Here is a 24041-nt window from a genome sequence, read left to right as displayed (position 1 = left end):
TTGCGTGGAGCATGTTTGGAGCATCCAAAACCTATTGAGATGTCATCTACTGAATTGTTTAGAGAGAAATTACTCTAATTGGGAGTTCCAAATAGACATATTATTTGGTAATATAAGTGTTTAGGGATGTTAGAGAGAGAGAGAGAGAGATGAAGGATTATGGATGGGCTTAGGCCCATATAAGACAATAATCCCAAGTTAATCTCTAAGGCCCATGCATGTGTATGGCAAGTGGTGGGAAGTGTGGGAAGTTTAGTCCCATACTGCTACAGTAAGAAGAGTGAGACCTCTTTATAAGGGCTGCTTTACCACTTGCTATTGGGAGCTTGGGAATAGGAGTTGTACACGCGCGCTCCTCCTCCTCCGCCGCCCGCCTCGCCTCCCCACGCCTCGCCTCGTCACGAAGCGCGCGCGCGCTGCGGGTTGCGGGAATGAGCCAAGCCAAAGCTTATTTTTGCCGCTCTGGAATGGTTAATTAATTTTTAATTAATTAACAAGTCATGTATGGAAGCGCCACTGTCCGAGACGTTGGACTGTGGGCTGTTCGCGGACTCAGTCGTGGGCCTGGCCCAGGCCCATCTACCTGACGGCCTATATAAGAAGGCATTGGCCAGTGGAGTGAACCCTAACTCAGTTCACTCACTCCCTCTCGTACAACCCTAGCCGTCATCTAATGTTCCTCTCCTTGTGCTGCTTCCGGCGATCCCATCCCGACGACCGCGTGCACGGTTGGTCGGGAGAGCAGGTGCCTCCGAAACCCCGTCGTTCGAGATCCTGCCCGGGAGAACGGCAATAAGGTTTTTGGGGAGCGTCTCGACTGCTCCCGATCCGTCCCCGTCTCCGTCCGCCTCTGCTTCCACTACTTCCCCTGCATCGACCCCATGGTTGACGATGCCGCCGCAGAAGAAGAAGGCCTCGGCCGATGCCGAGGCTGCCGCCGCCGCCGTCGCGTTGGCCTGGCCAACCGGAGGGTATGACTCGTTCATCCCCTATTTGCTCGTTCATGCACTAGCCGTATATATGCTGTTCATAGATGTTTCAGTTTTATGTACTGTACATGCTAACATGCTTAGATATCGGTATGAGATGCATACCGTATTTGCCATGATTACTGTTTACTCGTGGATTAGATTAGTGGGAAAAGTGCTAATATTTCCAACATTCCAAAAACCTAATTTTAGGCACTTTTCGACTCATGGCTTCGCCGCTACTCTGAAACCGGAAAAGTTTACTGGAACGCATTTTAAGCGTTGGCAGACGAGGACTACCTTGTGGCTCACAACAATGAACGTGTTCTGGGTTGGTGGTGTGTCTCCCACGGTAACGATTGCTCCTGAATAGGAGAATGCGTTTAGGAAGGCAACCACCATCTTTGTTGGAGCCGTTCTTACTGTGATTGGAGACAAGCTAGTCGACGCATATCTCCATATGCATGTTGCCAAGAATTTGTGGGATGCGCTCGAAGCTAAGTTTGGCCAACCGATGCTGGCAGTGAGTTGTATGCCATGGAGCAGTTCCATGATTACAGGATGGTTGATAACCGTCATGTATTGGACCAGGCTCATGAAATACAATGCATTGCCAAGGCGCTGGAGCTCCTGAAGTGTGAGTTACTGGACAAGTTTGTCGCGGGTTGCATTATTGCAAAACTCCCTCCTGGATGGAGGAACTTTGCTACTTCTCTCAAGCACTTGAGACGTGAATTCTCTGTTGAGGATGTCATCGGTCATCTAAGTGTTGAGCAGAACTCGAGAGCAAAGGACTCACACGTGAAAGGGGCAGAGGGTTCTTCTAGCGCCAATGTGGTGCAGAAGAACTCCCACAAGTTCAAGGGAAAGAACTCTGTCCAGCAGAATACTACCTTCAAGAAGAAGGGTAAGAAGAAAGATAAGAAGAGAGATGGCTGCTTCACTTGTGGTTCAGATGAACATTGGGCAAACAAGTGCCCAAACAAGTATAAGAAGCCAGGACAGGACGCAAAGTCTGTCAATGTGACTCTGAGCAACAATGATGCGGCATCAGGGTATGGTAATCTGTTTACCATACTTTCAGTTTGTCAGTCCACCGATTGGTGGGTTGACACTGGGGCCAATATTCATGTGTGTGCTGATGTGTCTTTGTTTTCTTCTTACCAGGTCACACGAGATTGTTCCGTCCTGATGGGGAATGGCTCGCATGCTTCTGTTCATGGTGTTGGCACGGTAGATCTGAAGTTTACTTCGGGAAAGATCGTGCAACTGAAGAACGTGCAGCATGTCCCCGCTATCAAGAAGAATCTCGTTAGTGGCTCCCTTCTATGTAAAGAAGGGTTTAAGTTAGTATTTGAGTCTAACAAAGTAGTCGTATCTCGGTATGGACTATTTGTTGGAAAAGGATATGATTGTGGTGGTTTGTTCCGCCTTTCCCTGGAGGATTTCTGTAATAAAGTTGTGAACCAAATTCATTCTAATGCGAATGAATGTGAGGTTTGGCATTCATGTCTTTATCACATAAATTTTGGTTGTATGACGCGGCTAGCTAAGATGAATCTAATTCCGAGTTTCACTTTATCCAAAGGCTCTAAGTGCCATGCGTGTGTGCAAGCAAAGCAACCTCGTAAGCCTCACAAGCCTGCGAAGGAGAGACACCTGGCACCACTAGAGCTCATACATTCAGATCTCTGTGAGATGAATGGTGTGTTGACTAAAGGTGGAAAGAAATACTTCATGACTTTGATTGATGATTCCACTAGATTCTGTTATGTGTATTTGTTAAATACAAAGGATGAGGCTCTACACTACTTTAAAATCTATAAGGCTGAAGTTGAGAACCAACTTGAGAAGAAAATAAAACGAGTCCGGTCTGATCGTGGTGGAGAGTACTTTTCTAGTGAGTTTGATTTATTCTGTGCGGAACATGGTATTATTCATGAGAGGACGCCTCCCTATTCACCCCAGTCAAACGGGGTTGCCGAACGGAAAAACCGTACTCTAACAGATTTGGCTAACGCCATGTTAGATACGTCGGGTTTATCCAAGGCATGGTGGGGGGAGGCTGTATTGACATCATGTCATGTCCTGAATAAAGTTCCCGCGAAGGATAATGAGACTACTCCCTATGAGCAATGGGAAAAGAAAAGAACTACACTCTCTTACTTGCGCACTTGGGGCTGTTTGGCGAAAGTCAATGTGTCGATCCCCAAAAAGCGTAAGCTTGGACCAAAGACCGTGGACTGCGTTAATTTGGGCTACGCTAAGAATAGCGTTGGCTATAGATTTCTAGTGGTGAAATCTGAGGTACCTGACCAGAAGGTCGGTACAATTATAGAGTCTAAGGATGCTACATTCTTTGAGGATATTTTCCCCATGAGAGATATGCAAAGCACTTCTAGACTGGAATCTGATGAGACTCCTGAACCTGCCATTCCGATGGAATATTATGAACACAAAAGTGATGAAAGTTCATCAGAGGATGACGAGGAAGCTCCTGTTAGGAGCAAGAGACAAAGGACTGCAAAGTCTTTTGGTGATGATTTCCTCGTGTACCTCGTGGATGATGACACTCCCAGTTCCATTTCAGAAGCTTATGCATCTCCGGATGCTGACTACTGGAAGGATGCTGTCCGTAGCGAGATGGATTCCATCATGGCTAACGGGACATGGGAGATCACTGATCGTCCTTATGGTTGCCAACCATTGGGATGTAAGTGGGTGTTCAAGAGGAAGCTTAGGCCCGATGGTACTGTTGAGAAGTACAAGGCTAGGCTTGTGGCCAAGGGTTATACCCAAAAGGAAGAAGAGGATTTCTTCGACACTTACTCACCTGTGGCTAGGCTGACAACCATTCGAGTGTTACTCGCTTTGGCTGCCTCGCATGGTCTTCTCGTTCATCAGATGGACGTTAAGACGGCTTTCCTTAATGGAGAGCTAGACGAGGAAATTTACATGCAACAGCCGGATGGCTTTGTAGTAAATGGTCAGGAAAGAAAGGTGTGTAAGCTAGTGAAATCTTTGTATGGCCTGAAACAAGCGCCTAAGCAATGGCATGAGAAGTTCAATACAACTTTGACATCTGCTGGCTTTGTTGTTAACGAAGCTGACAAATGTGTATACTATCGCTATGGTGGGGGCGAAGGAGTTATACTGTGTCTGTATGTCGATGACATACTGATATTTGGGACCCACCTCAAGGTCATTGAGGAGGTCAAGGCTTTTCTATCTCATAACTTTGAGATGAAAGACCTGGGTGTGGCTGATGTTATCTTGAACATCAAGCTACTGAGAAATACTGAGGGTGGAATTACACTTTTGCAATCCCACTATGTTGAGAAGATTTTGAGCCGTTTTGGATATTCGGACTGCAAACCTTCTGCAACACCATATGATCCTAGCGTGCGGATTCGAAAGTTCGAAGGCACGGCTGTAGATCAATTGAGATATTCTCAAGTGGTTGGTTCACTCATGTACCTAGCTTGTGCTACTCGCCCTGACATCTCATTTGCTGTGTGCAAACTGAGCCGGTTTGTTTCCAATCCGGGAGATGTGCATTGGCATGCTGTTGAGCGAGTGATGCGCTATTTGCAAGGTACTGTGAACTACGGGATTCACTATTCTGGGTACCCGACGGTACTTGAGGGGTATAGTGATTCTAACTGGATATCTGATGCTGATGAGATGAAAGCCACAAGTGGATATGTCTTCACACTTGGTGGTGGTGCTGTTTCCTGGAAGTCTTGCAAGCAGACGATCTTAACCAGATCGACTATGGAAGCAGAACTCACAGCATTAGACACATCATGCGTCGAAGCAGAATGGCTTCGAGAGCTTTTGATGGATTTGCCGGTGGTTGATAAACCAGTCCCGGCTGTCCTTATGAACTGTGACAATCAAACAGTGATTGCCAAGGCTAAGAGTTCAAAGGACAACTTGAAATCCACAAAGCACATAAGAAGAAGATTAAAATCTGTCAGAAAATCAAGAAACTCCGGAGTAATAGCGTTGGATTATATCCAGACGGCTAAGAATCTGGCAGACCCTTTTACGAAAGGGCTATCACGGATTGTGATAGAAAATGCATCGAGGGAGATGGGTATGAGACCCACGTAAGTTGCCATGGGGGTAACCCAACCTATGTGATCGGAGATCCCGTGAATTAGGACCTGGGAAAACAATCCAGCGGTCAACTGAGGAGAGTATCCTTAATTATCCCACTCCGTTGGAGATGCAATAATACTCTCAATTCTGTAAGGCAGGCTGACTTTTGTCTTAATGTGTTCCAAAGCTTATGTAAGCAAGATGCTAACCTACAGAGCATTCTTTGGAAGAACACACCTATATGAGCCCGACTGGTGGTCACAGTATATGAGATTGGGTGATCTCTAGGAAGCTCATGAGAAGGTACGGAGTATGACTAATAAGCTCCACCCGTGGGGTTTAGCCTTCGGCAGCCACGTATCAGCTGACAATAGGCGAAACTTCTGCACGCCAGACTGACAATTCAAGGCATAGTCCATTGTTCAGTTGTGAAGAAGTCTAATCCTATTGCTCTAGGTGGAAGTTCAACTTAATAGTCTCCACTGAAAATTCTGGTATATCAAACATTGTTTGGAAGAGTTGACAAACTTATGTGCCTCGAGATCTGGTGGGGGATTGATGGATTATGGATGGGCTTAGGCCCATATAAGACAATAATCCCTAGTTAATCTCTAAGGCCCATGCATGTGTACGGCAAGTGGTGGGAAGTGTGGGAAGTTTAGTCCCATACTGCTACAGTAAGAAGAGTGAGACCTCTTTATAAGGGCTGCTCTACCACTTGCTATTGGGAGCTTGGGAATAGGAGCTGTACACGCGCGCTCCTCCTCCTCCGCCGCCCGCCTCGCCTCGTCACGACGTGCGCGCGCGCCGCAGGTTGCGGGAATGAGCCGAGCCGAAGCTTATTTTTGCCGCTCAGGAATGGTTAATTAATTGTTAATTAATTAACGAGTCGTGTACGGAAGCGCCACTGTCCGAGACGTTGGACTGTGGGCTGTTCGCGGACTCGGTCGTGGGCCTGGCCCAGGCCCATCTACCTGACGGCCTATGTAAGAAGGCACTGGCCAGTGGAGTGAACCCTAACTCAGTTCACTCACTCCCTCTCGTACAACCCTAGCCGTCATCTAATGTTCCTCTCCTTGTGCTGCTTCCGGCGATCCCATCCCGACAATCGCGTGCACGGTTGGTCGGGAGAGCAGGTGCCTCCGGAACCCTGTCGTTCGAGATCCTGCCCGGGAGAACGGCAATAAAGTTTTTGGGGAGCGTCTCGACGCGACTGCTCCTGATCCGTCCCCGTCTCCGTCCGCCTCTACTTCCACTACTTCCCCTGCATCGACCCCATGGCTGACGACGCCGCCGCAAAGAAGAAGGCCTCGGCCGATGCCGAGGCTGCCGCTGCCGCCGCCGCGTTGGCCTGGTCAACCGGAGGGTATGACTCGTTCATCCCCTATTTGCTCGTTCATGCGCTAGCCGTATATATGTTGTTCATAGATGTTCCGGTTCTATGTACTGTACGTGCTCACATGCTTAGATATCGGTATTAGATGCATACCATATTTGCCATGATTACTGTTTACTCGTGGATTAGATTAGTCGGAAAAGTGCTAATATTTCCAACAAGAGAGAGAGAGAGATGTTGCTACACTACTCAACTGTAATCATTAAAATGCATGGAACATCTATTAATTCGAGCTGGCTAATCTAGACTAGATCTAAAGGAAGCCTTTCAGGGATTAGAGCAATTGTTATCCTCTTCTATCGCATGAAAATAAAATTTTAGTGTATAGACACCGCTAAAACATCGTAATAAAGAGGCAAAGGAGATATAGGGGTGAAGGCAAAGCCCTCGGATGAGCCGCCACGGTTAGTGGTACTATGTGGATCATATGAGAAAAAAATAACTTTAAAAGGAATATATGCGCTTCTGTTGTAGTAGTGAAAAAATAACATAAGAAGTGCTATACAATGACCATTTTAGACATCAAAAATTTAATATAAGCTCCGTTCCACCAAAATATGAAAGTCATACTCTTATTGTTAAGGATATCAAGCTAAACCATCGAGAAGGGTGAAGGAGAATTTCATTGAGAGGAAAAACTCCGGACACAAGATTTGATGATAGAGAACCTCTTACTTGCCTCGGCAAGAGCTGAGATAAATTTTCAGTAGAGGCAAGGTTGGAGAAAGCGCAGGCATAATTAAAATCTTGGGATATGTGAAAATGTTTTTCTACTTTGGATCCATCATTCTTTGTGCCTGTGCACTTGGTGTTCACTAGTACACAACAAAACATAAGGATACACTCCCGAACAAGAAGAGACAATACGCAAGCCAATGCCCAGATTCAATGCTGAAAAGTTGGAAACACGGTTGATGGCTGCTATCAAAACGGCTGTCGGGTGGTAGGTGCGACATATGCAAACGGGTGGCTTATCATTGTGGGAGCCAATAAGACGTCGCCGGTGCCTGGAAACGGGATGAGGCGAAGACATGCACGCCGGCGGATCTTACCCAGGTTCGGGGCTCTCCGTGGAGATAACACCCCTAGTCCTGCTCTGCGGGGTCTCCGCATGATCACTAGATAAATACAAGTAGCTACAAGCGCTCCTTGAGCTGTTTGGCTAGAGGAAGGAGAAGGGCAAGGCTAGCCCTCCTTTTCTCTCTATGTGGTGTGTGGAATTCTATCAGCTCTCCCTTTGCATGGGTGTCCCGGGGGGTTTATATAGGCCTACCCCCTGGGGTACAATGCTAATCCGGCTGGGCGCGGGTCCCAGCCGTCAGCGTCTATGTTGGCCGGCTTCTCCGCCGGTCAGTGGGTCCCGCCGGCTGCCGGCCTCCTGGCCGACAGACAGGCCCCACCGCTTGGGGGCTTTGTCGGCGGCTTGTTACTGTCGCCTCGCCTCTGATGACAAGGGCTTTGTCGATGTAAGCGTGGCAAAAGGGGCCCGCCGCATGTGGGCCGTACTGGCACCTGTCGTGGGTGACATCAAGGCCAACACGGCTACAGTGCTGCGCCGGACGGGGGATGGCTGGCCCGTACCGCGCCCTGTGGCCATGCCTGCTCCGGGATTCGGGGGTAGTGGGCCATACCACGGCCACGCCCCGTCCTATCGCCGTTACGTGGGTACAGTCTTAGTAGGCGCAGTCTTGGCCGATACCTGGGGGCCGGCTTTCTCCATGGCCGCCTACTGGGAGTCGGCTTGCCTCATGGCCGGCTTCTGGGAGTCGGTCCTCTTCGGGCCGGCTTCCTGGAGTCGGCTATCTCGTATCTTCCTCTGGGGGAGGTTTATGTGGTTGGGTCGCCCTCTGGGGGTCGGCCCTGGGGACAGCCGGTCGGGGGAAGGCGACCCTATGCTTTGTATGCTTGAAGGTTTGAATGGCCTGATAATTTTTCGAAGAGCCAGGGGGAGTTGGTTCGGCAACCCGTGGCCATTTACTCCGACAGTAGTCCCCGAAGCTGGTTGGGCTTCGAGGCTGAGAGGAGGTCGAGAAGCTCGGTCAGCTTCTCATTTTGACAAGCCAGCAGCTGGGGGCCGGCTTCGGTTGGGCGCGCCGTCTTGGCGAAATTTTTGAAGTCGGAAGGCGGGAGTCTGTTGGCGCGTGCGCCAAGCTGCGGGCCGACCGCTCTCCGCCTGCGAACCACGTGGCGTCCCTTGGCTGAAAAGAGCCTGCCAACCCACGCGCGCGAGAAGACGTCGGCGTAGGTCTTGGGCCCACCACTCCTACACCCAGGCCCAGGCGTGGATTCTTTGCGGCCCAAAGCCGTCCGCACGTCTTCCGGCAGCGGTTTCCGCATGCCAGTAGGGTGCAATAATCGCGGGACGTGGGGGAGTGGGCGCAGTTAATCCCACGTTCCTCCCCACGCCTTGCCTCCTCGGCTTCGCCGCATGAGGCTATAAGTAGGGGGAGGAGGGGAAGCGGCAGATGCTCGCACGCTCCTCTCCTCTCCGCCATCTTCTTCCTCTTGCTTTCTCTCGTAGCAGCGCCTCGCCGCCGTGCCGTCCCACCGTTCTTTTCTCCGCCGCCGCACTCATTCTTGCCAGCCTCACGCCGCTATGCAGCACAGCGGGGACTGGGACGGCTCCAACGTCCATATGGACCACATCGAGTTCCTCCGCAAGACGCGGCGGTTGCCCGGCACGGATCAGGTGCGGGTCCGTCTCGCGCCAGCGAAGGAGATCACGCCGGAGCCAGAGGAAGGCGAGCGGGTGGTCTTCCGCTCGCATTTCCTGCGCGGCATCGGCTTGCGGGCGAGCGCTTTCTTCCGCTCCTTCCTTGAATTCTATCATCTCCAGCCGCACCATCTCACCCCGAACACGGTGGTGGTGCTATCCGCCTTCGTCACAGTGTGCGAAGGCTATCTTGGCGTCATCCCCACCCTCGAGCTCTGGGGGTTCTTTCAATCCAAGCTGGGCACCCGTATGCAGGGCGTGCCGTCCCAGAGTGGCGCCTTCATTGCAGTGCGGAGGCCGGCGGCCGACAACCCCTTCCCCGTCATCACGTTAATCCAGTCGGTGAAGCGCTGGCAGAAGTCATATTTCTACGTGAAGAACGTCGCTTCGCATGGCGACTACGTCAACTTGCCGGCTTATGTAGCCGGCCCGCCGGCTGGGAGGCGACCCCAGTGGTCCTATCGGGCCGTGATGCTGTCGCAGGCTGGGGCAGCAGCCGTCGCCCGACTGCGGGTGATGATCCAGTCGGAGGGCCTGACTGGGCCCGACTTGCTGGCTGCCTTCGTTGCGCGCCGGGTGCTTCCGCTTCAGAGCCGCCCTCACCTGATCTGCCAGATGAGCGGCCAACTCGATCCGAGTCGGATGTGCACCAAGGACATGCCGCACGACGAGGTGGCCCATATGATGAATTATCTTGCGAACTGCAAGCTCTCCGCAGAGTGGCGGTTTGGCAAGGAGCCATATTCCCGTGCGCATCCTCCGCCCATGGTATGTTCTCTTTTTCGCTTTCCTCTCTTAGTTTTGTCGCTGAGTTCCTTTTGGCCGACTCTGATCAGTCGACACGTCTCGGCAGAGCCCTCTCCTTCGACCTGTAGCCGGGTCGGAGGCGGAGCGCCCATTCCTCCCCAACCGGGCGGAGCACGACCTGGAGGACCCCGACTTGGGGGCGGCCGCCATGGATGACAACACCGAGGTGGGTGGAGGCAAAGCCGGCGTCGAGGCAGGCGGCTCCGGGCTTGGAGCCAGCTTCGACGACTGGCCGGACGACGACGAGGCGGAAATCGTCCCACGCCGCCAGCCGGCGTCCGGCCACGGCGCGGGTTCCTCCACCGCGCCGCCCGCCCGGGGCGGCGGGCAGAAGCGTCGTGCCACGTCGGGCTTGTTCGGCAGTCGGCCGAAGAAGCGCAAGGGCGGGGCGGCGACGACCAGGCGGGATGAGGCGGCCGCGAAGGCGGCCCGCTTTCGCAAGGTGGTGAAGCAGCCGCAGACGGTGTCGGCGTAAGTGTATACTCCTTTGTACATTCTTTCTTCTTTTCTTTGGTGATTTCTGAATACTTGTCCTTTCTCAAAAAATCAGGGCTCCGCTATCGCTCGAGCGGGTTGCTGCCGCCTCCGTCGTTGGATCGCCGGGAGGATCCGGAAGCACCACCCGCCGCGTGGACCCCCGTGCCGAGCTTCAGGCGGCGACGGGGCGAAAGGCGCGGGAGGCGCGGGAGGAGCCGGAGGCGGCGGAGTTGAGGGCGGCTGCCGCCAAGGCGGCACAGGAGGAGGAGGCGGCGAAGGCGCACGCCGACGCAGCGGCCAAGGCCCAAGCGGAGGCTGCGGCCGCGGCGATGGTGGAGGGGGCCTTGCTCGTCACCCCTCTGCGCGTCGCGGCGCCTGAGGCCCCAGAGCCCCCACCAGAGGAAGCCGGTGGCGACCAGCCGGGGCTGGTCAGGGAGGACGACGTCGTCATCCCGGAGAGGGAAACGGCATCGGCCCCGCCGACTGGGGCGACCTAAGGCGGCCGGCCTAACTTGTCGCCTGCACAATCGGCCGGGGGCGAGCCGGCCGCGAGGACGGATCTGGTGGTCCAGTCGCCATCGCGCCAGCGCGCGGGGAAGGCCGCATCGGAGCCGCAGAAGGCCGCGGGCTCCAGTTCGTCGGCCCAGGACATGGAGGCGGCCAGCGCTAGCTCGGGGTGGACGCCGGGTGGAGGGACGGCTGTGGTGAACGTGGCCGCGCAGGACGTCCGGAACCGGCTTCAGTCCCAGGCTGCGGCGCTAAGGAAATATAATGACGAGTTCCTTGCGACGCGGGCGGCCATTCGGGTTGGTCTTCTTATTTTTGCTTGGAACTTCTTAGCGGGACTTGTTTTGCTATTCTTGTTCTCATTCGCTCCTCTGCCTGACTTGCAGGACTACCACAAGCTCCGCGCGGCTGCCTTCAACTCCCAGGCTCTGGAGCTGACCCAGAAGAATGCTGATCTGTCTGAGAGCCGGGGTAAGTGCTTCGTCTTTTATCTCACGTGGGGGCGCGTCAGCGCACCCACTGGGTGTAGTCCCCGAGATTCGGGCCGACTGCTGAGCAGTTGGGTCGGTCTTCCTTGATGACTCCTTTACTGCTTTTTTCTTTTCTGCCATCCCTGCAGCGGCCAACGCCGGCCTGAGGGAACAACTGGGCGGGGCTCAGGCCGCCCTCCGTGCTAAGGAGGCCGAGTTTGACGCCTTGACAAAGGAGCGTGACCGCCTGGCCAAGAGGTTGGCCGACTAGGAGAAGAGCCACGAGGCGGCCCTGAAGGCGGTGCAGAACAGGGAGGCCGCCCTCCAAGCTGAGTATGAGACAGAGGCGGCCAGCTAGGCCGAAGCGAGGCAGACGCTGATCAACGGCTATGGCCGGATCAAAGACTTGGTCGACGGTAGGCCGCCTTCTTCTTCGTCCTTGCTTGCCGCTTGCTGTTTAGCTCATTTTCTAACTTGGTGTTTTTCTCTTCTTTCTCTTTCTTCCTTGCGCAGAGTACCTTCCTGGCTACTCTACCGCCGCCAACCAGGTCATCGAGGCCCACCGCGAGGCACGAAGGCAGGCTGGCGCCGGGATCGCGCGCTCGCCGGTCGCTGGAGGAGCAGCTCTTGGCGATTCAGGCCCGCCTCCAGCCGGCTCATCGCATGCTCCGCCGGCTTGAGCGCGTTGGGGCGCAGGTGTTGGCCGCTCTCTGGCCTGGTGAGGTGATTCCCCGCACACCCAGTCGGACTGCCGACTGGCTGGAGGTGGCAGTCGGCCGCTTCGAGGCCTGGAAGGCTTCTGCGGCTCGGTCCGGCGCCAGGCGGCCGCTGGAGTTCGCCAAGGCCTGGTATCCCGAGATGAGTCTGGACCAGCTGGCCACCTGGCGGCAGGAGGCCGACACAGAGCTGGAGCCGGCACGGTCGGCTATCATCCAGCGGGCTTCGGCGATTGCCGATTACACCGACACCAGCGCCTTCGCTCCTGAGGTGGACGACCATGGCGTTGCCCAGCCGGAGGAGTGGTTCGGGCTGAACCCGGCAGACGGCAAGGACTCGGCGGAGGAGATCGACTCCAGCGACGAGGGCGAGGAGGAGGAGGAGGAGGATGAAGACGCCGCGCCAGACGGTGGAGCGGCCGGTCAGCCTCAGCTTGACCATGCCTCTAGCAACAAGGCATGCGTGGGTGCACCGCCCGCAGCCGGCGATGATCAAGCCGAGACCCGCTAGCTGGCCACTCCTGCAGCTGGCGGCGCCATCTCCCACGACCAGCCCGGCTCCCCTGCTGTGCCCTTAGTCTAGTCCGCTGCCTCTATTTTCCTGTTTCACCATTCTTGGAACAGTGTTTTGTTAAGTTTGCACAATTCCACCCACTGGTGGTGTATTCGAACTATATTGACTGCCGGCCTGTTTGGGGCCTTATGTGCAAATATAATTATGCATGCGTTTGGCTTTCCCTTATTCTTTGCTTTTCATCCTTCGGCTGTTTCCTTTGCGGCCCTCCCTTGGTTGCCGGCTTCCCAGCCGGACAGCTGCTCTGCAATCTGTGGCTGGGGAAGTGCTTGGGAGGGCAAGTACTCTAGCTTTGTTGGATTATAGCGAAGTGATTGGGAGGCCAGCCGGCCGGCTGTTTTGACAGCCGGTAGACGTGGTTGGAGGCCGTCTTTGCGTTATATAAGTTCGTTAGTCCTTAGCCGTTTTTCGTGTGGGCATCCTTTCTGCCTTTGGCTCTTGCTAGTCGGACAATCGGTTCTTCGAGCTGCGACTTTCAACAAGAGAGGGCTCGGGTGCCGGCACACTACTTGTCTGACTTCAGGTAGAACTTTTAATATAACTTAAGGCGGCCAGTCCCCGGGCCGACTAGTCGAACCCGGTGCCAGACAGAAAATCAAATGTAATAATACATTTATGAGTATGACACTCGTCATTCATAGATAAAGGAGGGCAGTCCCCGAGTGCTCCTCGGGGGGCCCGTTTGTCTCATATTTAATACAAAACGGTAGCATGATACATACTGCTTTCAACTGTAAAATTTTCTTAGGAGGTTTGCGTTCCATGGTCGTTCCGACTCCTTGCCGGAATCATCCCTCTTGCGTGCTCTTGGTTTTTGTGCGTCGATCAGGTAGTAGGAGTCGTTGCCTAGTGCCTTGCTGATGACGAAAGGGCCTTCCCAAGGGGCCGAGAGCTTGTGCTGGCCGGCTGTTCGCTGGATCAGCCGAAGCACAAGGTCGCCCTCTTGGAAGGATCTTGGCTTGACCTTCCGGTTGTGGTAACGGTGCAAACCCTGCTGGTAGATGGCGGACCGGCTGAGTGCTAACAACCGGCCTTCTTCCAGCAGGTCGACGCCGTCTTCTCGCGCTTCCTTGGCCTCCGCCTCCGTGTACATGGTGACCCGAGGCGAGTCGAACTCGATGTCAGTCGGGATGACAGCCTCGGCGCCATATACAAGGAAGAATGGAGTGAAGCCGGTTGACTTGTTTGGGGTAGTATGTAGACTCCAGAGAACAGCCGGCAGCTCGTCGAGCCAGGAGCCGGCTGAGCGCTCTAGTGGTACGACCAGGCGGGGCTTGATGCCGGAGAGGATGAGGCCGTTTGCTCGCTCGACCTGGCCGTTTGACTGCGGGTGGGCAACGGACGCTAAGTCCAGTCGGATGCCCTGTGTCGCGCAGAAACGTGCCAGTGCTCCTTTGGCAAAGTTTGTGCCGTTGTCGGTGATGATGCTATGCGGCACGCCATATCGAGTAGTGATGTCGGCAATGAATGTCACGGCAGTCGGCCCGTTCAGCTTCTTGATCGGCTTTCGCTTCGATCCACTTGGTAAATTTGTCCACGGCGACAAGCAGATGTGTCAAGCCGCCGCGGGCTGTCTTGAATGGGCCCACCATGTCCAGCCCCCAGACGGCAAAGGGCCAGGTGAGGGGGATGGTCTTGAGTGCAGAAGCCGGCAGGTGTTGCTTGGAACTGAAGACTTGGCATCCTTTGCAGCATTTGACTATCTCTTTGGCATCTTCCAAAGCAGTCGGCCAGAAGAAACCATGGCGGAAAGCTTTGGCCACAAGTGATCTTGAGGCTGCGTGGTGGCCGCATTCGCCTTGGTGGATATCCTTGAGGATTGCTACACCTTTCTCTGGCTCGACGCAGCGCTGGAAGACTCCAGTGACGCTGCGCTTGACAAGTTCTCTGTTTATTATTGCATATGCTCCGGCTCGGCGTTGCACTAGTCTTGCCGAGATCTCATCAGTCGGCAGCTCTCTGTTGACTAGGAAGTTGAGGATGGGCTGGGCCCATGATGGAGCTGTGACTTCTTCTACTGTTAGTACGGCCACTGTGACTCGGGTGGGTGGGTTGGGTGGTGGAGAGTTGGAGTCGGCCACCGCTTCTTGTGTCGCTGCAGTCCCCGGGCCGACTGCTGCAGTCCCCGGGCCGGGTTCTGAAGTCCCCGAGCCGGGTGCGACTACGGCAGTCCCCGGGTCGCTTGTCGAAGTCCCCGAGCCGCCTGCTGGGTTCCTCCAGTCGGATCCGACTGCACCAGGGGCAGGCGGTACAAACATAGAGTCCGACTCTGGAGACGGCTTGATAGACGGTTTGAGGAGGCGCTGGAGAGAGACACCGGTTGGTATAGCCTGTCGGGTGGAGCCGATCCGTGCCAGGGCATCTGCTTGGTCGTTGTCGGCCCGTGGCACGTGAAGGAACTCGCACCCTTCGAAGTACCCACTGATCTGCTGGACGAGGAATCGATAGCTCGCCATGTTTGCATCCTTGGCGTCCCAGTCGCCAGATGACTGCTGGACCACCAAGTCTGAGTCGCCATAACACAGGATCCGGCGTATGCCGAGCTCTTTGGCTAGCCGGAGCCCGTGTATGAGCGCCTCGTATTCAGCCACGTTGTTGGAGGCGGCAAAGTGGATTTGCAGCGTGTATCTGAGCTTGTCGCCTTTGGGAGAGGTGAGGACGATGCCGGCTCCCAAGCCGGTGCGCATCTTGGACCCGTCGAAGTGCATCCGCCAATGAGTAGAGTCGGGAGCCGGCGGTAGGTACTGGGTCTCGGCCCAGTCGACGAGGAAGTCGGCCAATGCTTGGGACTTGATGGCGGTGCGGGGCTGGTAGAAGATTGTGTAAGGCGCCAGCGCAATGGCCCATTTAGCCACCCGGCCGGATGCATCCCGGCTGCCTATGATCTCGGCAAGCGGGGCGGTGCATACGACCGTGATGGGATGCTCTTGAAAGTAGGGCTTCAGCTTCTTGGCGGCGAAGTACACTCCATAGCACATCTTCTGGTAGTGTGGGTAGTTTTGCTTTGAGCTGGACAGTACTTCGCTTAGATAATATACCGGCCTCTGGACTAGCTGGGCTCGGCCTTCTTCTGGGCGCTGGACCACGATGACTGTACTGACCACTCGGCTAGTTGCGGCAATGTAGAGGAGCATGGGCTCCTTCTCAGTCGGCGCCGCCAGGACAGGTGGAGTGGTCAGCATCTTCTTCAACTCATGGAAGGCTTGGTCTGCTTGGTCATTCCACTCGAAATGAGTGGATTTCTTCATGAGTCGGTACAGGGGGAGAGCCTTCTCTCCTAGCCGGCTGATAAAGCGGTTTAGGGAGGCCAGGCACCCGGTGAACTTCTGCACATCTCGCAACTTGGTGGGAATCTCCATTCTCTCAATGGCCTTGATCTTCACAGGGTTGCACTCAATGCCGCGTTCGGAGACCAGAAAGCCTAGAAGCTGGCCGGCTGGTACTCCGAACACGCATTTCTCGGGGTTGAGCTTGATCTGGAATCGGCGCAAGTTGGCAAATGTTTCTTTGAGGTCTTCCAGCAGGGTGCCGCGCTTCTCTGTCTTCACCACAATATCGTCTACGTAGACGTGGGCATTTCTGCCGAGTTGCTTGAGGAGGCATTTCTGCATGCAACGCTGAAAAGTGGCACCGGCATTCCTCAAGCCGAATGTCATAGTCAGGTAACAGAAAGCTCCAAATGGTGTGATGAAGGCGGTCTTCAGGCGGTCTGCTGGGTCCAACTTAATCTGGTGGTATCCTGAGTAGGCATCCAAGAAACTCAACAGCTCGCATCCGGCTGTGGAGTCTATTACTTGATCAATCCGTGGCAGAGCAAACGGATCTTTGGGGCAGGCCTTGTTGAGGCTAGTGTAGTCTATACACATACGCCATTTGTTATTCTTCTTCAACACCAAGACTGGGTTGGCAAGCCACTCTGGGAAAAATACTTCCGTAATAAAGCCGGCGGCAAGGAGCCGGGCTATCTCTTCTCCTACGATTCTTCTCTTCTCTTCTGACAGTCGGCGGAGAGGCTGCTTGACCGGCTTCGCGTCGGCTCGGACGTGTAACTTGTGCTCGGCGAAATCCTTCGGAACACCCGGCATGTCCTTTGGGGACCATGCAAAGATGTCTCGATTCTCACGGAGGAAGTCGACGAGCTCGCCTTCCTATTTACTGTCCAGGTTTGCACCAATGACTGCAAACCTCTCCGGGTTCTCCGGGTCCAGAGGTATCTTCTTCGTCTCCTTGGCCGGCTGGAAGGAGCCCTGCGCATCATATTCCTTGGGGTTGGGGGACAAGGCCGGCTGCTTGCCGGCCATGGCCACAACTCGCTCCAGCATCTTCTTCTCTTCTGCCACTACGAGGGACTCGGGCAGCCGACTGCTGGCTGCAGCGCACTCGATGGACTTCTTGTAGTCGCCGGCTACAGTGATGATCCCCTTTGAGCTCGGCATCTTCATCTTCAGGTAGGCGTAGTGGGGCACAGCCATGAACTTGGCCAGAGCAGGTCGGCCAAGCAAGGCGTGGTAAGGGCTTTCCAGATCCACTACCTCGAACCAGATTGCTTCTCGGCGAAAGTGATCCTTGTCTCCGAAGAGAACATCCATCTTGATCTTGCCGATCGGGGAACAGGACAGGCTGGGTACGATGCCATGGAAAACGGTCCGGCTCGGCATGAGCTGCTTCACCTTGAGGTTCAGCTTCTCCATGGTGTCGCGGTACAGTATGTTGATACTGCTTCCGCCATCAATCAGAACGCGGGAGAATCGGGCAGCCCGCCTCTCTGTTGCGAGAGTGACATCCAACACTAGTGCGTAGGAGCCGGGGGACGGCATCACTTCTGGGTGGTCGGCCCGGCTCCAGTTGATAGGCCTTTCGGACCAATGCATGAACTCAGGGCTGCCGGAGGCGACTGCATTGACCTCTTGGTGCTGTCGGTGCCGACCGCGCCTGTCTTCAACCTGGCTTCTGAAGACGACGTAGGCGGCGTGCTCTTCAGGGAACTCATCTTGAATGGCTCCAACTGCTGGTCGAGCAGCCGGCTGCTGGGGGGCTGGAGGCGGCGGGCCGGGAGGCGGAGGCGGCACTAGCCCCTCGCCCTTGGAGATCCGGGTGAGCCAGTGGCACTTTCGGGTCGTGTGGTTGGATGGCTTCGCGCCGCTGTGGAACAGGCAGGGGGCATCGAGAGGCCGCTCGTAGGAGAAGGTCGGTTGCCAAGCCGGCCTGCCGCCCTTCTTCTTGGGAGTGGGCCGCTCTTCGGGCTGCTCGTCTTCGACCGTGGCCACCTGCCGACTGGTGGAAGGCGGCGTTGGGGCCTTGCGCTTGCGGTCGGTCTGGTAGGGGCGCCGATTGGAGTCGCCAGCTGGCGTCTTAGGAGCTGGAGCGAGCATCTTCCCAGAGGCGCCTATTCAGAGATCGGTCTTCATCGAGGAGTCGGCTGTGGCGTACTTGTCTGCAATGACCAGCAGCTCGTCGAGGGTAGCCGGCTCGTCGCAGAGGAGTCAGTGCTTGAGGAGGGTGCCCTCTCGGCACCCGGCGGTGAAGTATTCGATAGCTTGAACCTCGTGCACCCCCTCGCAGGAGTTGCGGAGCTCGGCCCACCGTGTGAGGTAGTCGCGGATCGACTCGTCGGGCCCTTGGACGCATAGGGAGCTGGCGGGGCTTGTGAGGCCGCTTGTACGTGCTGGTGAAGTTGCGGACGAAGACCTCCGTGAAGTCCAGCCAGCTGTTGACGCTGTAGGGCTTGAGGCTGTTGAGCCAGGTGCGCGCCGTGCCTTGCAGCATGAGAGGGACGTACTTCACGGCGATGCGCCTGTTGCCGTTCGCTATACTGACAGCAGTGGAGTAGTCGATGAGCCAATCTTCCGACTTCACAGAGCCGTTGTACTTGGGCGTGTCTCTGGGGAGCGAAAATCCTTTGGGGAAGGGCTCATCGCGGATGCGGGGGCCAAAGCAGGGCGGGCCGATATCGTCTTCTTCTTCTAGCGCCAGGGATCGAGCTAGGCGGTCGATCCGGTGGCGGGCGTCGTTCTCGCCGACTCCTTCGCGGTGGCCCAGTCGGCCACCGAGAGTCGGATGCGTGACAGGTGGAGGGGTGGGATATCTCTCCCCTCGAGGCGGGGGAGGAGGCGGATTGCCTTGGTGCTCCACTGCTTGAGGGCGGCCTTCCGCATTGCGCTCGATGGTGATCCGAGTCCGGCTGCGGCTAGCAGCCGGCTCCTTGTCTTTCCTTGCTCGGGCGCCGCTCGCAGTCGGTGACCGGGAAGTCGCGGCGTGCTCTCGGCGTGGGGGAGGACTCTCAGCGCGGGCGCCGGCTTCATGTCGTTCTGCGGCCGCGTCGATCAGCTGCTGGATGCGCCTTGTCATGCAGGGGAGCTCATCAACCCCCAGCCCATTTAGCTCTTCAGCGGCCACCTGAGCGGCTCGCAGATTCTCGAGCGGTGTGGCGTCGACGGGGCGATCTGCCCCCGGCATGCTGGCGATGGCCGCGCCGCGCTTTTTGACGAGGCCGGCTCGGCTCGGCCGCCGTGAGGCGTCGTACCGAAGGCAGCGCGGTCGACTTCGCGCTAGTGAGCCTCGGTGAGGCGTCTCACGGTGGCTATCTTCTGGCCCTCCGTGATGAGGGCAAGGCGGCGTGCCTCCAGGGTCTCGGCGTCGGCGTCGGCCGGGATAGGGGCGGACAAGTCACACATCGCCGCTTGCAGGGCGTCATGGGCGTTCTCGCCCGAGTCGGCGACGTGGCTGATGACCAGCACCTCAGTGACAGCGCTGCTGCCGCTGTCAGCTCGAGGGAGGGGGTCGTTGAAGACTACCACGTCGGAGGGGTAGGCGTCGAGCGATGCCGTGTCGGAGTCGACAAGCATCGGGTCGGTGGAGCCGACCGACTCCAAGTCTACCGCAAGCTCGCTGGAGATGTGAAGTTGGTCGAGGAGGCTGATGAGGCGGCTCTCGGGGCAGTCCGTGCCTGCGTCAGACGTGGGCTCGTCGGAGATGGGAGTCTCGCCAAGAAGATCGGCGAGGCAGCTCGCTGCGCAGGCGTCATCAACGCCTTGCAGCGCGTCGGGGCAAACACCATCGGGTGCAGCAGGCTGGTTGCGCTCGCGGGGGAGGAAAAGGGTTCCCGTCCAGAACAGGTCTCCGGACGACGGTGCACCTGGCCCCACGGTGGGCGCCAAATGTCGGGTGGTAGGTGCGACATATGCCAACGGGTGGCTTATCATTGTGGGAGCCAGTAAGACGTCGCCGGTGCCTGGAAACGGGATGAGGCGAAGACATGCACGCCGGCGGATCTTACCCAGGTTCGGGGCTCTCCGTGGAGATAACACCCCTAGTCCTGCTCTGCGGGGTCTCCGCATGATCACTAGATCAATACAAGTAGCTACAAGTGCTCCTTGAGCTGTTTGGCTAGAGGAAGAAGAAGGGCAAGGCTAGCTCTCCTTTTCTCTCTATGTGGTGTGTGGAATTCTATGAGATCAACCCTTTGCATGGGTGTCCCGGGGGGTTTATATAGGCCTACCCCCGGGGGTACAATGGTAATCCGGCTGGGCGCGGGTCCCAGCCGTCAGCGTCTATGCTCGCCGGCTTCTCCGCCGGTCAGTGGGGCCCGCCGACTGGTGGGTCCCGCCGGCTGCCGGCCTCTTGGCCGACAGACCGGCCCACCGCTTGGGGCTTTGTCGGCGGCTGGTTACTGTCGCCTCGCCTCTGATGACGAGGGCTTTGTCGAGGTAAGCGTGGCTACAGTGCCGCCGCCTCGCGGGCTCTCACTGTAGCCTTACCTCGTCTTGTCTTCTTAATGAGGCACATGTTTCGAGGGAGGGAGATGGCCGGCTATTGGGAGCCGGCCACACCCCTGGCCGACTAGAGGTGGCAGGCCGCCTTCGGACGTCTCTCTGCCAAAAGGGGCCCGCCACCTGCATGCCGTACTGGCACCTGTCGTGGGTGACAGCAAGGCCAACACGGCTACAGTGTTGCGCCGGACGGGGGATGGCTGGCCCGTACGGCGCCATGTGGCCATGCCTGCTCCAGGATTCGGGGGTAGTGGGCCGTACTGCGGCCACGCCCCGTCCTATCGCCGTTACGTAGGTACAGTCTTAGTAGGTGCAGTCTTGGCCGGTACCTGGGGGCCGGCTTTCTCCATGGCCGGCTTCTGGGAGTCGGCTTGCCTCATGGCCGGCTTCTGGGAGTCGGTCCTCTTCGGGCCGGCTTCCTGGAGTCGGCTATCTCGTATCTTCCTCTTGGGGAGGTTTATGTGGTTGGGTCGCCTTCTGGGGGTCGACCCTGGGGACAGCCGGTCGGGGGAAGGCGGCCCTATGCTTTGTATGCTTGAAGGTTTGAATGGCCTGATAATTGTTCGAAGAGTCAGGGGGAGTTGGTTAGGCTACCCGTGACCATTTACTCCGACAACGGCCCAAAAAGTAACTAAATAACAATATTCTGACTATAACTCTTCCTTTTACTAGCACATGTGAAACATTATGATATACTCTGAGATGAAACAAAGAACACTACAAAACATTATGTAACAATAAATAAAACAAAACAAACATAGACAGAACTAGTAAGTGTGACATGATCTCCAGGTGACAACGGATGGCATGTTGGGTGTGGCAATATTGAATTGTTCATCGTGTGTACAAGGAATTAACATGGTCGTAACGAAACAATAAATTAACAAAAGAAAAAGATTTGGGAGAGAAAGGAGCTATGACAATCTTACAGTAATTTACAGGGGGAAAAGATGTTCACAAATCAAAACAGCCTTGTACTTCGTCGGTGGTTTAATGGTTGACCACGCTGCACTTCTTCCTGATCTCACCCTGGCTTCCGGTGAGCGGGTTGGCGTTGCCCATCTTGATCATGGAGGCGGCGAAGTCCGCGAAGAACTCGTCCTTGAAGGTCCCGGTGGCATGGAGCTGGACGTAGGCGCGGGTGAAGGGGTCGGTGAGGAGGGCGCCGTCGGAGTGGAAGAGGCCCCGCCGCTTGCTCACCAGCTTGAAGTAGTCGGTGTCGAAGGTCTTGAAGCTACCGGGGTCCATCTCCAAGAGGGTGGTGTTGTCGTTGAGGCTGGCACACTTGCTCTTTAGCCGCATCATGTACTGCGGCTCCAGTGTGGGGTCGATGTCGCTGGGGTTCTCCATGCCGGTGAAGTTGTAGAGCCGGTCGGAGAAGGAGAAGCAGTGCGACGTCCCGATGGTGTGCCCGGCGGACAAGACGACAAGGTCCTTTGCGTCGAGGTTCACGGCGGCGAAGAGCTGGGTGAGTACGGTGAAGTTGGAGGTCGGGGGTGGCAGAGCGTCGGTCTCGTTGGAAATGGACACGCTGCCGTCTCGCCGGCCGAGAGGAACTGTCCAGAATGGACCCTTGCTCTGGAGAAACCATGATCGAGCAGCATTAGAATTTGGCTTCCACACGTATATACCGTGTCATTTGCAAAAGAGAACGGCCTAGTACTCTACTCACCAGCCATACTGCGTCCCGGGCAATGAGGGCGAGGATGTCACTGGTCAGGCCACAGCACACATCGGGGTACGGGCAGATACTGATGCATGCAAATGCAGCTTACCCTGACGAAGCAGTCGTGGAAGTGCATCCGGAGGAGCGGCCCGGCGAGGCTGGGCGCCAGTGACAGCGCCCTCACCATCTCCTTCCTCACGACGTCCTCCACGCTGGGGCACGACTCGCTGTAGGACTTGTCGTGCAGCTGCGCCCGCGCGCACGTCGCCGCCACCGCCGCGAGCAGCAGCGCCACCATCGTCGCAGCCCTAGACGCCATATTCTCGGCCAAGAAGGTTGTTTCTTGCTTGGCTATGCAAGAAACGACGATGGCTAGGTGGCTAGTTGATCAGGGGAAGCTTGAGCTGCTGCTGCTGCTGATGGACTGGCGCCGGGGAAATATATAGCGCCGGAGTGTCCCCACGCCTGCATGTGGTGGGCTGTCCTCCAGAGCAGCAGGTAAAATTCCCATGGTTTAATGAGTTGTTCCTTGTTTGCGCTCTTCGGCGGTCTCCGTACGTATAATGGAGGCGGACGGACAGCCAGACGGAAGCACATCATTAGATGAATTCACTAATTTTCTCTAGACAACAATCTGCTCACTAACTTACTAACTAGCCATCACGGAGCAAACTGCGGTGCCAAGTTCTAATCAACAAAGGATACGTGCAACAAATGAATGCCACCACCTACTGGTAGGTTGAAGATATGGAAATATCATGATCCGTATATTTATACCGGCACCACATGCTATCCCGAATCAGTTTTGCTAAGTCTGAGTCGATGCTATATTCGTTTGGTCTGAAATACTTGTAACCCCGGAATTTTGAGCCAGATTCAAACAAACTTGAAAATAAATTTAAATTATGTTAGAAGTCATTGAAAGGTAGTAATTTTTTTAAAGAATTTTCACACATGTCATCCAAAATTGCTTTGTTTTTTAGATTAAAAAGCTTGCCAAGAATTAGGCTAATCTGATGCCTTTGTCGAGGCCCTGGCCCAAAAGACCAGGAGAATTTAAATATCATGTTTTGATCAACATATAATTTGAATAATGACGTTTAAATTCCAAACATGGTTAAAATGATATTTATAAATTTGGAGATCTAGTTTTTATAAGTATCAAGCTTGGCACCTGATTCAGTATTTAAACCCGAATATTAATCTAGAGATCCTACACCTACGAAAATCTAGGTAAACCCGCCATAGCAATCATACAGACATTCTAGAACACAAGAAAAATAGTTGCCGAGGCAAGATCCTAAACATGCCCATTACCCGGTTGCATCTTATTGCTTGGTCATCTTGTCATCGACCGTCACCTAAGAAAATCATACACTATAGAAAATGGCTTATAGGTGAACACAAATTTGTGACGGGCGAGACGTGTCACCTGCCACAGCTAATTTGGAAATATAGCAGTGACGGGTACCAAAGCTTACCCGCCACTGCTAGTAACAGAGCAGTGGCAGGCAGGAATACGTGCCCGCCACTGGTAGACCGTTTCAGAGCTGGATGCGTAATGCGACCTAATTGTGATGAGCAGTAACAAAGTCCCGCCATTGCTTATCTGTACATCAGTGGCGAGTGTGACTGTTGCTTGCCACAGCTAAATTATGGTAAGCACTCTTACCAGGCACGAAGGAAGTACATATTATACACTTGTAGTAGTGGCCGGTCCAGTCGGCCGCCCGCCAGTGTTGTCCACTTACGTGTAGCAGGCGCCCTGCCGTGCCCGTCACACGTAGACCCACGACGCTAGCTGCAGTTCACTTTTCCCCCACCTGAAAAACGGTTCCAAAATTTGGCATTTCCCCCGCCCCTGCCCCCCCCCC

General features: G+C 55.3%; 1 pseudogene; it reads right to left on the bottom strand.

Moving 5' to 3' along the window:
* Positions 1-21484: 21484 nt before the first annotated feature.
* On the bottom strand, positions 21485-22486 carry LOC123172152 (peroxidase 1-like; annotated as a pseudogene).
* Between the last annotated feature and the right edge of the window lie 1555 nt (positions 22487-24041).

Source organism: Triticum aestivum, chromosome 1D, assembly GCF_018294505.1.
Source record: "Triticum aestivum cultivar Chinese Spring chromosome 1D, IWGSC CS RefSeq v2.1, whole genome shotgun sequence".
In the NCBI taxonomy this organism is placed as follows: domain Eukaryota; kingdom Viridiplantae; phylum Streptophyta; class Magnoliopsida; order Poales; family Poaceae; genus Triticum; species Triticum aestivum.
The sequence above is the reverse complement of the archived record's forward strand: the minus strand, read 5'-3'. Positions and strand labels throughout refer to the sequence as shown.